The 10328-nt window shown below is 35.1% G+C and overlaps 1 protein-coding gene across 8 annotated transcripts in view; it reads left to right on the top strand.

Annotated features, from left to right (window-relative positions):
• Positions 1–490: 490 nt before the first annotated feature.
• The window catches only part of LOC120771642 (aldehyde dehydrogenase, dimeric NADP-preferring), a 29118-nt gene continuing 19280 nt past the window's right edge, over positions 491–10328 (top strand). For 3 of the 8 annotated variants that reach the window (XR_005704988.1, XM_040099751.1, XM_040099745.1), the window contains exon 1: positions 492–854. The gene's annotated coding sequence lies outside the window, so the exon portion shown is untranslated. Of the gene's footprint in view, positions 873–2186; positions 2294–4995; positions 5144–10328 lie in introns of those variants that run through there. The other 5 variants (XM_040099750.1, XM_040099746.1, XM_040099749.1 and 2 more) reach the window with 5 other exon arrangements.

The following is a 10328-nucleotide window of genomic DNA, read 5'->3' as shown; positions in this document are numbered from 1 at the left end:
TCGCAGAGCCAAACACAAAGCAGCGGCAAAGCGTTGGTTAAGCGGGCGCGAAGGCGCAGCCTGAACAATATCGTACGCATTCTGCATCTAGTATTAGTATTTTACTAACACTTATATGGGCAATCAGCAAACGATTATGGCAACGTTAGTAAAACCTATAGCAGCACACAAACACAAACACACGCAATCCGCGCTCAAGCACATGTTTATTTGTTTATATTTGTTGCTGTAACTATATAAATGAATTATATGTTTGCATGTGTACACATGCTCGTATTATATGAATATTTGTGGCGTTGTCGTCGACGACGCGCTTGCCGGCGTTTTGAGCTTTGTTTTGATATCGTCTAAAGTTGCTGTCTTTTCGTAGTAGCCTGCTGCTGCTGCTCGCTGTTTTGATACTCGCTGCTCGCCTTTACATTCAATATTTGCAGTCCCATTTACGCTGCTCATTCGTACTCTATCACCTGTTCATGAAACAAAAGGCTGTCAGTGAGGTTTTGATTTCAGTTATCGGTGCACACGAGCTGCTCATTTTTAGCGCCGCTACAAAGTGGAGCTCATCTGCTCAATATTTGGTAATTTGTCTAACATTCGCATAGGCTTTTTTTCGCGGGTGCGTAACTGAATTTTAGAAAAAAGAAGTTACATTGCAAAGTTGAACGAGAAAAAACATACTCGTCACCCATAGTATCGAATTGATATGGGCGTATGTAAATAAACAAACTAGAGCCGCGCTACAGCAACAAAGACGTGTGTCAAAATACGAAGTGTAACATAATTAAAAGCAGAAAAGGATTACTACATAAAAACGGCGGAAGTGCGGAAGTACTCGTAAAACGTCAAAAACAAATGTGCGTTTGTTTATAAATGTATGTATGTATGTACATATTTGTGTATACCTACATATGTATTAAAATATGTATGGATTCAAACTAATACATTTAATTAACTGTAGAAATGTTGAAAATGTTGAAATTTTAAAAGTAAAATTGATCAAAATAAAACGAAATAAAATATGATAAAATAAAATAAAAAAAAATAAAATAAAATAAGATAAAATAAAATAAAATTAGATAAAGTGAGAGGAAATGAAATAAATCAAAATAAAATAATATGAAGTAAGGTAAAATAATATTATAATAAATAACGAAAAAAATAAACAAATAAACAATCTTCTTCTTCTTAATTGGCGTAGAAACCGCTTAAGCGATTATAGCCGAGTTAACAACAGCGCGCCAGTCGTTTCTTCTTTTCGCTACGTGGCGCCAATTGGATATTCCAAGCGAAGCCAGGTCCTTCTCCACGATCTGGTCTTGGGAATGAGGGAGGTCTTCCTCTTCCTCTGCTTCTCTCGGCGGGTAATTGCGTCGAATATTTTCAGAGCTGGAGTGTTTTTCATTCGGACGATCCGGACAATATGACCTTAGCCAGCGTAGCCGCCGCTGTTTTAATTCGCTGAACTATGTCGATGTCGTCGCATATCTCGTACAGCTCATCGTTCCATCGAATGCGGTATTCGCCGCGGTTAACGCGCAAAGGACCATAAATCTTTCGCAGAACTTTTTCTTCTTCTCGAAAACTCGCAACGTCGACTCTTTGGTCCGTTAAGTTGACATCGTCCAAGACTCTGCACCATATAGCAGGACGGGAATTATGAGTGACCTATAGAGTTTGGTTTTTGCTTGTCGAGAGAGGACTTTGCTTCTACCGCTCACTCAGTCCGAAGTGTGAAATAAATCAAAATAAAATAATATGAAGTAAGGTAAAATAATATTATAATAAATAACGAAAAAAATAAACAAATAAACAATCAGTTAGATAAATATATAATATGTTAATGTACATATGTATAGTATGTGTGTGTGAAATTAATTTCAAGTATAATACGTGTGTATTTCAACCTTAATTTTGTGGCTTATTAGCAGTTTATTCTCAATTTCTAATAAATTTAAAATACCAAAAATCATTATAAAACCAACATAGTGAAAAACAAGCGTTTGATTGCTACTTTTATGCATTTATAAAAAATATATTTTAACGTATAGCAACATTACACATGTACATACATATGTACATACATACTTATGTATGTATGTGAAATCATTTTACAAACAAATCTGCTCAAAAGCATATTTCAGGAGTCAAAGTGCGCTTAAAAGCTAAACTCTTATGAGAATAGCGCTATTAAATGGTTAAACCTTGATCGGCCAATTTGTAAACAGGTTATTTATAAGACAAGTCAAGATTTGTGATTTGCTGTTTCAAATAGGCAGTTTTACAATCTAAAAGTGTAAATATAGTGTTATATAGAATTCAATTAATTTCGATAACTAACGAAAACTAAAATGTATATTACACCAGATAATTAATTTACAAAAACAAAAATTAATAAAATAGTAATCAATAATGTTACAAGAATATACATATACGTTTCGCTTTGAAAAACATATTTTGGTTTATTATAACAATGTTTAATATTTTAATATGGCTCACACAATATTAGCAACAACTTAAGTAAACCTTGTTGTAAGCTACATTACTAGCTAATATGAAGTTTTCCACAGTGCGCCGGTCTTAACGTTTCAAACTCGCGGTGTAAGCCAAATCTACAGACAGAGCTGGGATACACGACTGCGACTGTATTGTTTTCTTTTTTTTTGTTTTTGCAAAACATACTTCAACTCAATGTTTCATCTGTAAACAGAAAACGAAATCCTTGGCTCCATGTATGAATATATAAAAGGTCGAGTGTAAGCAGTCGTGACCCCTAAATGACTTTTTGTTGACAAAATATTAATTTGAAGTTTGTCAAATAGACTCAGGTGAATTCAGAAAAGACTCAGCTCATAAACGCAGTTTCAGTAGATAAATAGATTTCATCGATAATTTCAGAATTGTTTTCATTAAAAAATATATACATATTAATGACCTAGAACTGCTCTTTTGCCCTGATCGAGGTTGTCTATTTGCTGCAGCTTTTAAAGCTATAAAGAAACTTCTACAGGTTATTGAAATTTCAAAAAACCCTCTCGACTTTATCTGGGTAATATTGTTATCAAACACATGAACCTTAGTTTTTGATTTTGAATGACCAAATTATGTGGGGCACCAAAATCTTGCTTTCTTACAAGACGTTCGAATAATTGTTGCCATTATAAAGAGTGATCCAAGTAGAGGTTCTTTTTTCATAGCTTTTTTTGACAGATCACGCGTAAGTCGTGTCAAGTTGTCATGTTGTTTTTGTTGAGTATTGTTTGGCATTTCATAATGAAACGACTTACGCCTCTATAAAGAATGTGTTTTCGCGCGCTTCGCTCAACTTATGGTCAATATAATCGGCCTACTGCGTATACTATTCGCAACACCATCACCCATCTTGGGACGCAGCATTCATTATTGGATAATATTCGACCGAATAGACCACGTCCAAAATGCAGTGAAGAAAATATAGTAGCCGTAACTGAGATACACGAAGACCGTGGAGAGTCTATTCAGCGCCGTTCGCAGCAACTCGGACTGACTGAGTTCTTAAATTGAAAGCTTACAAAATTCAGCTTGTGCAAGAACTGAAGCCGCTCGACCTTTCCAAGCAACATCGCTTCGTTCAATGGGCTCTTGAAAAGTTCCAATAGAGATCCAACGTTTTGGAGCCAAATTTTGTTCAGCAATGAGGCTTATTTCCGGCTCAATGAGTATGTAAAGAAGCAAAATTGCCATATTTGGGACGAAAAGTAACCTGAAGAGATTCAAGAGCTGCCATTTCATCGTTTTGGCCGTTAGACTTTTTGCTGTGGGGATATGCAAAGTCTAAACCCTATGCATCGATTCAGGCCTTGAAGCAAAATACCACGCGTGTCATTCGGCAGTTACCAGTCGAAATGCTTTAGCCGCTGCCAACATTTGAAAGATACAATCTTCGGGAGGATTGAGTCATGTGTAGAAGGAGTCATGCTCAGACCAATAACTATTCTTTTACATATGGCTCAAGCAGCTCACGACTTCCGGTCTTAAACCAAGTATCCTCTGTGTAGCCAAAGAACATCCGTTTGAAGGCGAACCATCCCTCCCCAGGGTTGCGCGCTGTGTTTGGGACCCGCCACGTGAAAAACGCTCCCAATGAAAAAGATTACTCGGCTATAAACGCGTAAGCGGTGTCTATGGCAGTAAAAAAGAAGAAGAATCTTCAAAAAATAAATGCCAAAGAATGCTCTTTCGAATACTTATAAACATTCCCCATTAAATCTGAAGTTTATGTGTTTTTTCTTTAAAAAAAAAAGTAGGGAACCTCGAAAAGGATCACTCTTTACTAATACTTACTATTTTTTTGTGAAAATTGTGTACAACAATCTTCAAATGACATACGAATGGTTTTAAGAAATAGATTTTTACTACATTGTCACAAAAAAAAAACTACAAAAATATGCGTGTTCTTCAACGAATTAAGTGTCTTATATTTATATAAAGTGTGATATCTATCATTCGATTCAATATACGTCAATGGAATAAGTTTAGTTATGCATTATTAATATCAGCTGACAAATTAGAATTCTTATGTAAACAAAAAATGCATATGTAGAAAGTGGGAGGGGAGCCTTGGTATACTCGTAACCACTGTTCCCCATATAAGTACGTCTTATAACTATATACGTATTAAGTTTTAAATTAGCATATATTAACTGCAAGTGCGTATTTTAATCGTTTGCTGGTTTGCGTCCTCATGGCACTTAGTACTGCGAGTACGAAAACAAATATGGAATTGCGGCGACCTCTGTGCACCTGCCGGTGCTGCGACTCGATGAAATATTAATAAACATAGAATACTAAAGAAGTATGCATACATACATATATATGTAGAAATAATGAGCCCTTAATGCAAGCTGCCATTTTTGCAAGGAATGTGGAGCCATTAGTGTTTTGTTAATTGTGGGAGCCTCGTGTGTTATTTGCAGCACTTCCAAATCGAGGTGTTAAGCCTTTTCATTAGTGATTGTATTATTTAGAAAATAGAAAAGCTTTCATTGCAATTTAGTTGGCATTTCGACTTCATGCAAGCTGGTTTTTTAGAACCTACACATATTTACTTTGCGTGTAAACAAATATTTAAACTTGACCCCGGTGTTGTGTGTGAGCGCATCAAATCGTAAGTGTTTTACTAACTTTAAGATCTTATATGTAGTGTATACTTCGGGTATGTTTGTGTGTGTTTGTTGTTTTATCGTTTTAAAATGTTTACAACAATATTTGTTTTCTAAACAAAAGTTTTTATAGTATTTGTGCCGGAATGAAGGTGATAATGTGAGCTAAAAAAAAAACAAAATTATGAATCATAAAGCGAGTCAACAGCTATTAAAACAACACGTGCATACAATTTTGAAACAGAATCGAAGGAAAGCTTTATTATACCCTGAACAAGATATATATGTATTGTAAGCCACGAAAGAAATAACGGAAACCCTACAAAGTGTACTATATATAATGAATCAGCGTGATGAGCTAAATTGATTTAGCCATGTTCGTCTGTCTAACTGCCTATCCGTCTGTGTATATGCGAACTGGGCTCTCAGTTTTTGAGTTATCGACCTGAAATTTGGCACACCCTTTTTTCACCAAGAAGCTGCCCATTCGTCGCAACCGCGGACCATATGGCATATAGCTGATCGATATCAAGAGTCTGTACGGAAAGGTTTTTCATTTCACGATATACATACATATCTTCAAGAAATTTGGTATAGATTACTGTCTGAATCAGTAATGCAAACCCCGAAGAAATTGTTCAGATCGAGCAACTATAACAGCTGTCATACAAACTTACCTATCGAACTTAAGTTCTTTTAAGGAATACTATTTTATTTGACAAGATATCTTCAAGAAATTTGGCGTATATTATAATTCAATACACCGCTACAATCTACGAAGACATTGTTCGTTCCCACTACAGTCGGGTCAACGTAATCGGAATGGACCCGGATTTTTATCCGGCCAAGGACTGTCAACTCGGCAGAATTCTGCCGCTACAACTACTACTACTACTACGAAGACATTGTTCAGATTGAACCACTTTATAAACCACCACATATTTTAGATATTACTCAATCAGAGTAGCAGAAGTGCTTCAACTATATATATAATATAATAATAATATCTCTTAATCGATAGTATTTAGGAAAATAATAAAGCGGTTTTGGAAGAATGAACCATTTCGAGGTTCCCTACTTAAAAACAAAAATACAGAAAATTAAAATTTGATGGGGAATGTTTATTATCATCAAAAATAACATCTTTCGCATTTATTTTTTGAAGATTATCTCTTTCAAATATTGGCCGAGGATACGTCTCAGCTGGTCCATCCGTTGAGTCCAATTTTCTATGACTCGTTCGAGCATTTCGACTAGTAACTGGCGAATAACCCGCGTTATATTTTGCTCCAAGGCCTGTATTCGCAATAAATTCATTGATTGATGTGATGTGTGGGAAGTGGTGCCGTCTTGTTGAAATGAAATGTCGCCGAGATCACGAGCTACCCATTGAGCCAAAAATGGGCTTCTTCACTGAACACAATTTGACTCGAAAACGTCGGATATTCTTGGAACTTTTCAAGAGCCCATAGAGCGAAGCTATATCGCTTGAGAAGGTCGGGCGGCTTCAGTTCTTGCACAAACTGTATTTTGTACGTTTTCAATATAAAATCTTGTCGTAAAATGTGCCAAGTCGTTCCATACGTCAGTCCAAGTTGCTGCCAACGGCGCCGAATCGACTCTCCATGGTCCTCGTATACACTCTCAGCTATGGCTGCCATATTTTCTTCACTGCGTGCTGGACGTGATCTATTCGGCCGAATATTGTCCAATAATAAACTCTGGGTCTCAAGATAGGGTATGGCTTTGCGAATAGTATGCTCAGTGTACCGATTATGTTGACTATAAGTTGAGCGAATTGAAAAAGTACCTCCACTTGGATCACCCGTTTTGTTTTAAAAGGTAACCCTCGTAATATTGTATACTCTTTCTTTTAATTGGTGTGACACTGGTATCGAAAATCTAACAATATCCGTCTAGTAATTATAATCAGCAAAAAATACTGCTATTAAAAAATATTGCTTACTTTCAGTTAGTATTTTGTTGCTTAACCCTTTTACTTTAATACTGCTTCACATCCACGGCGAATTGACATTATAAGACTCTGACAGCACACCACTAGTGTTGCTTGCCATGCCGTCCTAAATTCATCAAAAAGGACATCCATATTTGTGATATGTTTGGTACCTACAGCTTTTTTGACATTAACCCAGATGTGTTCTTTTCAGGCCACTCCAAAACATTCATGGAATTTTCAACAAAAAACTTTTGTGCTGAATTTGCCGTAAGCTTTGCATTGTTATTTTGTTGGAATTTCCATATAACAGGCAAATTGTCCTTAGTCCAGGGCAGAATGACATTTTTTAGGATGTCGACGTATTTCTCCTTATTTAACATTCCATCAATCACACTATTTAAGCAAAAAAATTCCCACACCATGATTGATCCTCCCCTATTCTTCACTACGCTTGAAGAATAGCAAGGATCAAATTCTTGATAAATTGATCGGCAAACATACCTTCGACCATCAGTATTTATGCGATTTAATTTGGTTAAATCGCTCCAAACAACATACTTCCATTTATTTGTTGTCCAAGATCAATAAGCGTTGGAAAAATCTACGCGTTGTTTACTACGAATTTTAGTCAGAAGTGGTTTCCTGCGTGCTGCCCTGCAGTGAAATCCAAATTCGACTAAACGCCGGGCAATTGTTTACTTGGATATTTGGACATTATTTTTGTCTTGAATTTTATGTAGAATGTCAGTTGAACTCTTTTTTTGGGACTCCGCGGGAGATGGTAGTAATACTGCGGTATATTTCTGTTGAAGTTTTTCAGGTTTTTTCTTTGCGGGCAATATTGAAAATAGTTTTAAAATTCTGTATATGCTTAAGGGCATTGAAAACAATTTCTTTTGAGCATTTGACCTGATTCGAATTTCGTTCCAGACTGACGAAGGTCAAAAATGTAACTACGTAGGGCGGGTGTACAGCCGCAGCTTTTACTCATTAAAAATTTGCATAATACATTTTAATACATTTTAAACCACAACTTTGAAATACACCCTTACCAGAAATCAATAGCATTATTAATAAAAATTAACACCTTGAGAAATTTTAATTCTTAAAACTACTGTTTCTAATTAGACGGCGCACTTAATTCACCTTCTATATCGTAACGCATTTACTATTTGGAGAAAAATTAAAAGAACTTTAAATTCACAATTAAAAAACAGAGAGAATTTAGTAGTAAATAGAGTAACACGAACAATGCAAGACTTTTAGGAATATAAATAACGGTATATCAAAAATTTGTATCATTATACTCATCAGCCATCTACAAAAAAGTGAGCGTTTCTAATTTGCTGTCAACAGCTGTACCTAAACACAAAAATATATAGAATTATTAAACCACACATGCACACAGAAAGTTGTTTACTGAAAGTTTAAAACGCACGCACACTTGTACAAATATTTTTAAATAATTTATAAGCATTTTGCAAAAGTGTTGCATATTTATAGGCGCTTTATTATAAATATACACAATATATCGCCAGAGAACAAATATGTGACCTGGTCTACGAAAAGGGAGCTAACGTGCGAAAAGTTATGACTTTTTGTATTCTATCACGTGAAAAAGCATCTCATCTTCCATCCGAATCAACTAAAAAGTGAAAATTGATTTTTTGACACCTAATCCCCCTTTCCGTAGACCAGGTAACATATGTTTTTCATATCCTCATAAATGATGTCGAAAGTGAATGCAATCCATCGGGACCTAGCTCCAATATTCATAACCCATGTGGGGATTGCCGAAGCTAAAATACACATCACAAATACAAAATATTCCTTACAAGAACTTAATTCCGATTGTTCAGTTTGTATGGCACATATATGCTATAGTAGTCAGTTATCGACCGTTCGTTTATATATAGGCAGACGGACAAGGCTAAATCGACTCAGCTCGTGATACTGATCAATTATACATACATATTCAATTATATATATATGAATTATATATTTTATAGGGTCTCCAACATTTCTTTCTGAAGTTTGTAACAATGTAAGCTCATGAATATATGCAGTTCAATATTTATGCATTTTTAATACAATTTAAATATTCTATTTGTGCTAAGTACCGTTGCGTACACGTTTATTCGGGCATATATTTGACGCGTTGCTTTTGCTAATATAAAATTGTTTCTTTTTGTAAATGCATACATACATATGTATGTATGTATGTTATGTATCAGCTCAGCTGAGATAAAAAATTTAAAATATATGTTCTTGAGATGGTGAGATTAAAAAATACGGTATTTTAACTGAAAGTTTAACAATAGAATATTATAGATTTTATATCTAGCGGACAAATAGAAAATTACTGTTTCCCATAAATGACGCCAACATTGCAAATCTAAACGAACCTAAGGAAAAGAGTTTTATTTGGCAAGATTTCTTCAAGAAATGGATTGTAGATCGAACCTCTTTAGCATATAGCCGCCATACAAAGTTTTATCAAAGTGATCGATTAAAATCAAGTTTTTGTGCGGAAGTTAATCAACATATTCACTAACTCCTTATCCGAGAATGGTATTCTGCAAGAGCTATCGCCTATACCATCCAGTTTCCTACCACCTTGAATAATTCTTACCAGTACAGATTTGATTCCAACTTACAATCTAAATTTCCAACATATAAAGACTCGATAACACTAACCACCTCGTTGCCCTCTCAAACTTACTGTTCTATATACTAATCTGTTGCATGACCTTAGCCTATCCGCGTCTTAAAGTACTAATCTGAACTAATTACAATACTGTCAAAGTTTCAAGATATTGGACTCAAAGATAATTTTGTTTATACTGAAAAAAATCTTTTGATAAGATTTATTCCAAATCTGTCACATGAGGTAGTATCTAATGTCAGAAAACATCTCGAAAATGTGTGAAAATGAAAAAGTTTAGGGGGAATAAAAAGTTATATTTTGTTTAAATCATACATAATAATCAGTGGTTACTTTTGCTAATTAAAAATAGAATGCGTCAAATATGAGCGTGATCTGTCAACCAGTTTCAGTACAGAAGCTGCTTAAGTCGGTACACCTTAGTAGTGTGTTGCGATTTTTACAATTGATAAAAATATCGAAGAAAGAATTGTCTCAAATTTTGTATTTCTATCAAAATTTCGTGTGTGGCATCATTGCGAATGTTAGAAAATGCTTATGGTGATTCAGTTTTATCTAAAGCACAACA

Source organism: Bactrocera tryoni, chromosome 3 (genome assembly GCF_016617805.1).
Source record: "Bactrocera tryoni isolate S06 chromosome 3, CSIRO_BtryS06_freeze2, whole genome shotgun sequence".
NCBI lineage: Eukaryota > Metazoa > Arthropoda > Insecta > Diptera > Tephritidae > Bactrocera > Bactrocera tryoni.
The sequence above is the reverse complement of the archived record's forward strand: the minus strand, read 5'-3'. Positions and strand labels throughout refer to the sequence as shown.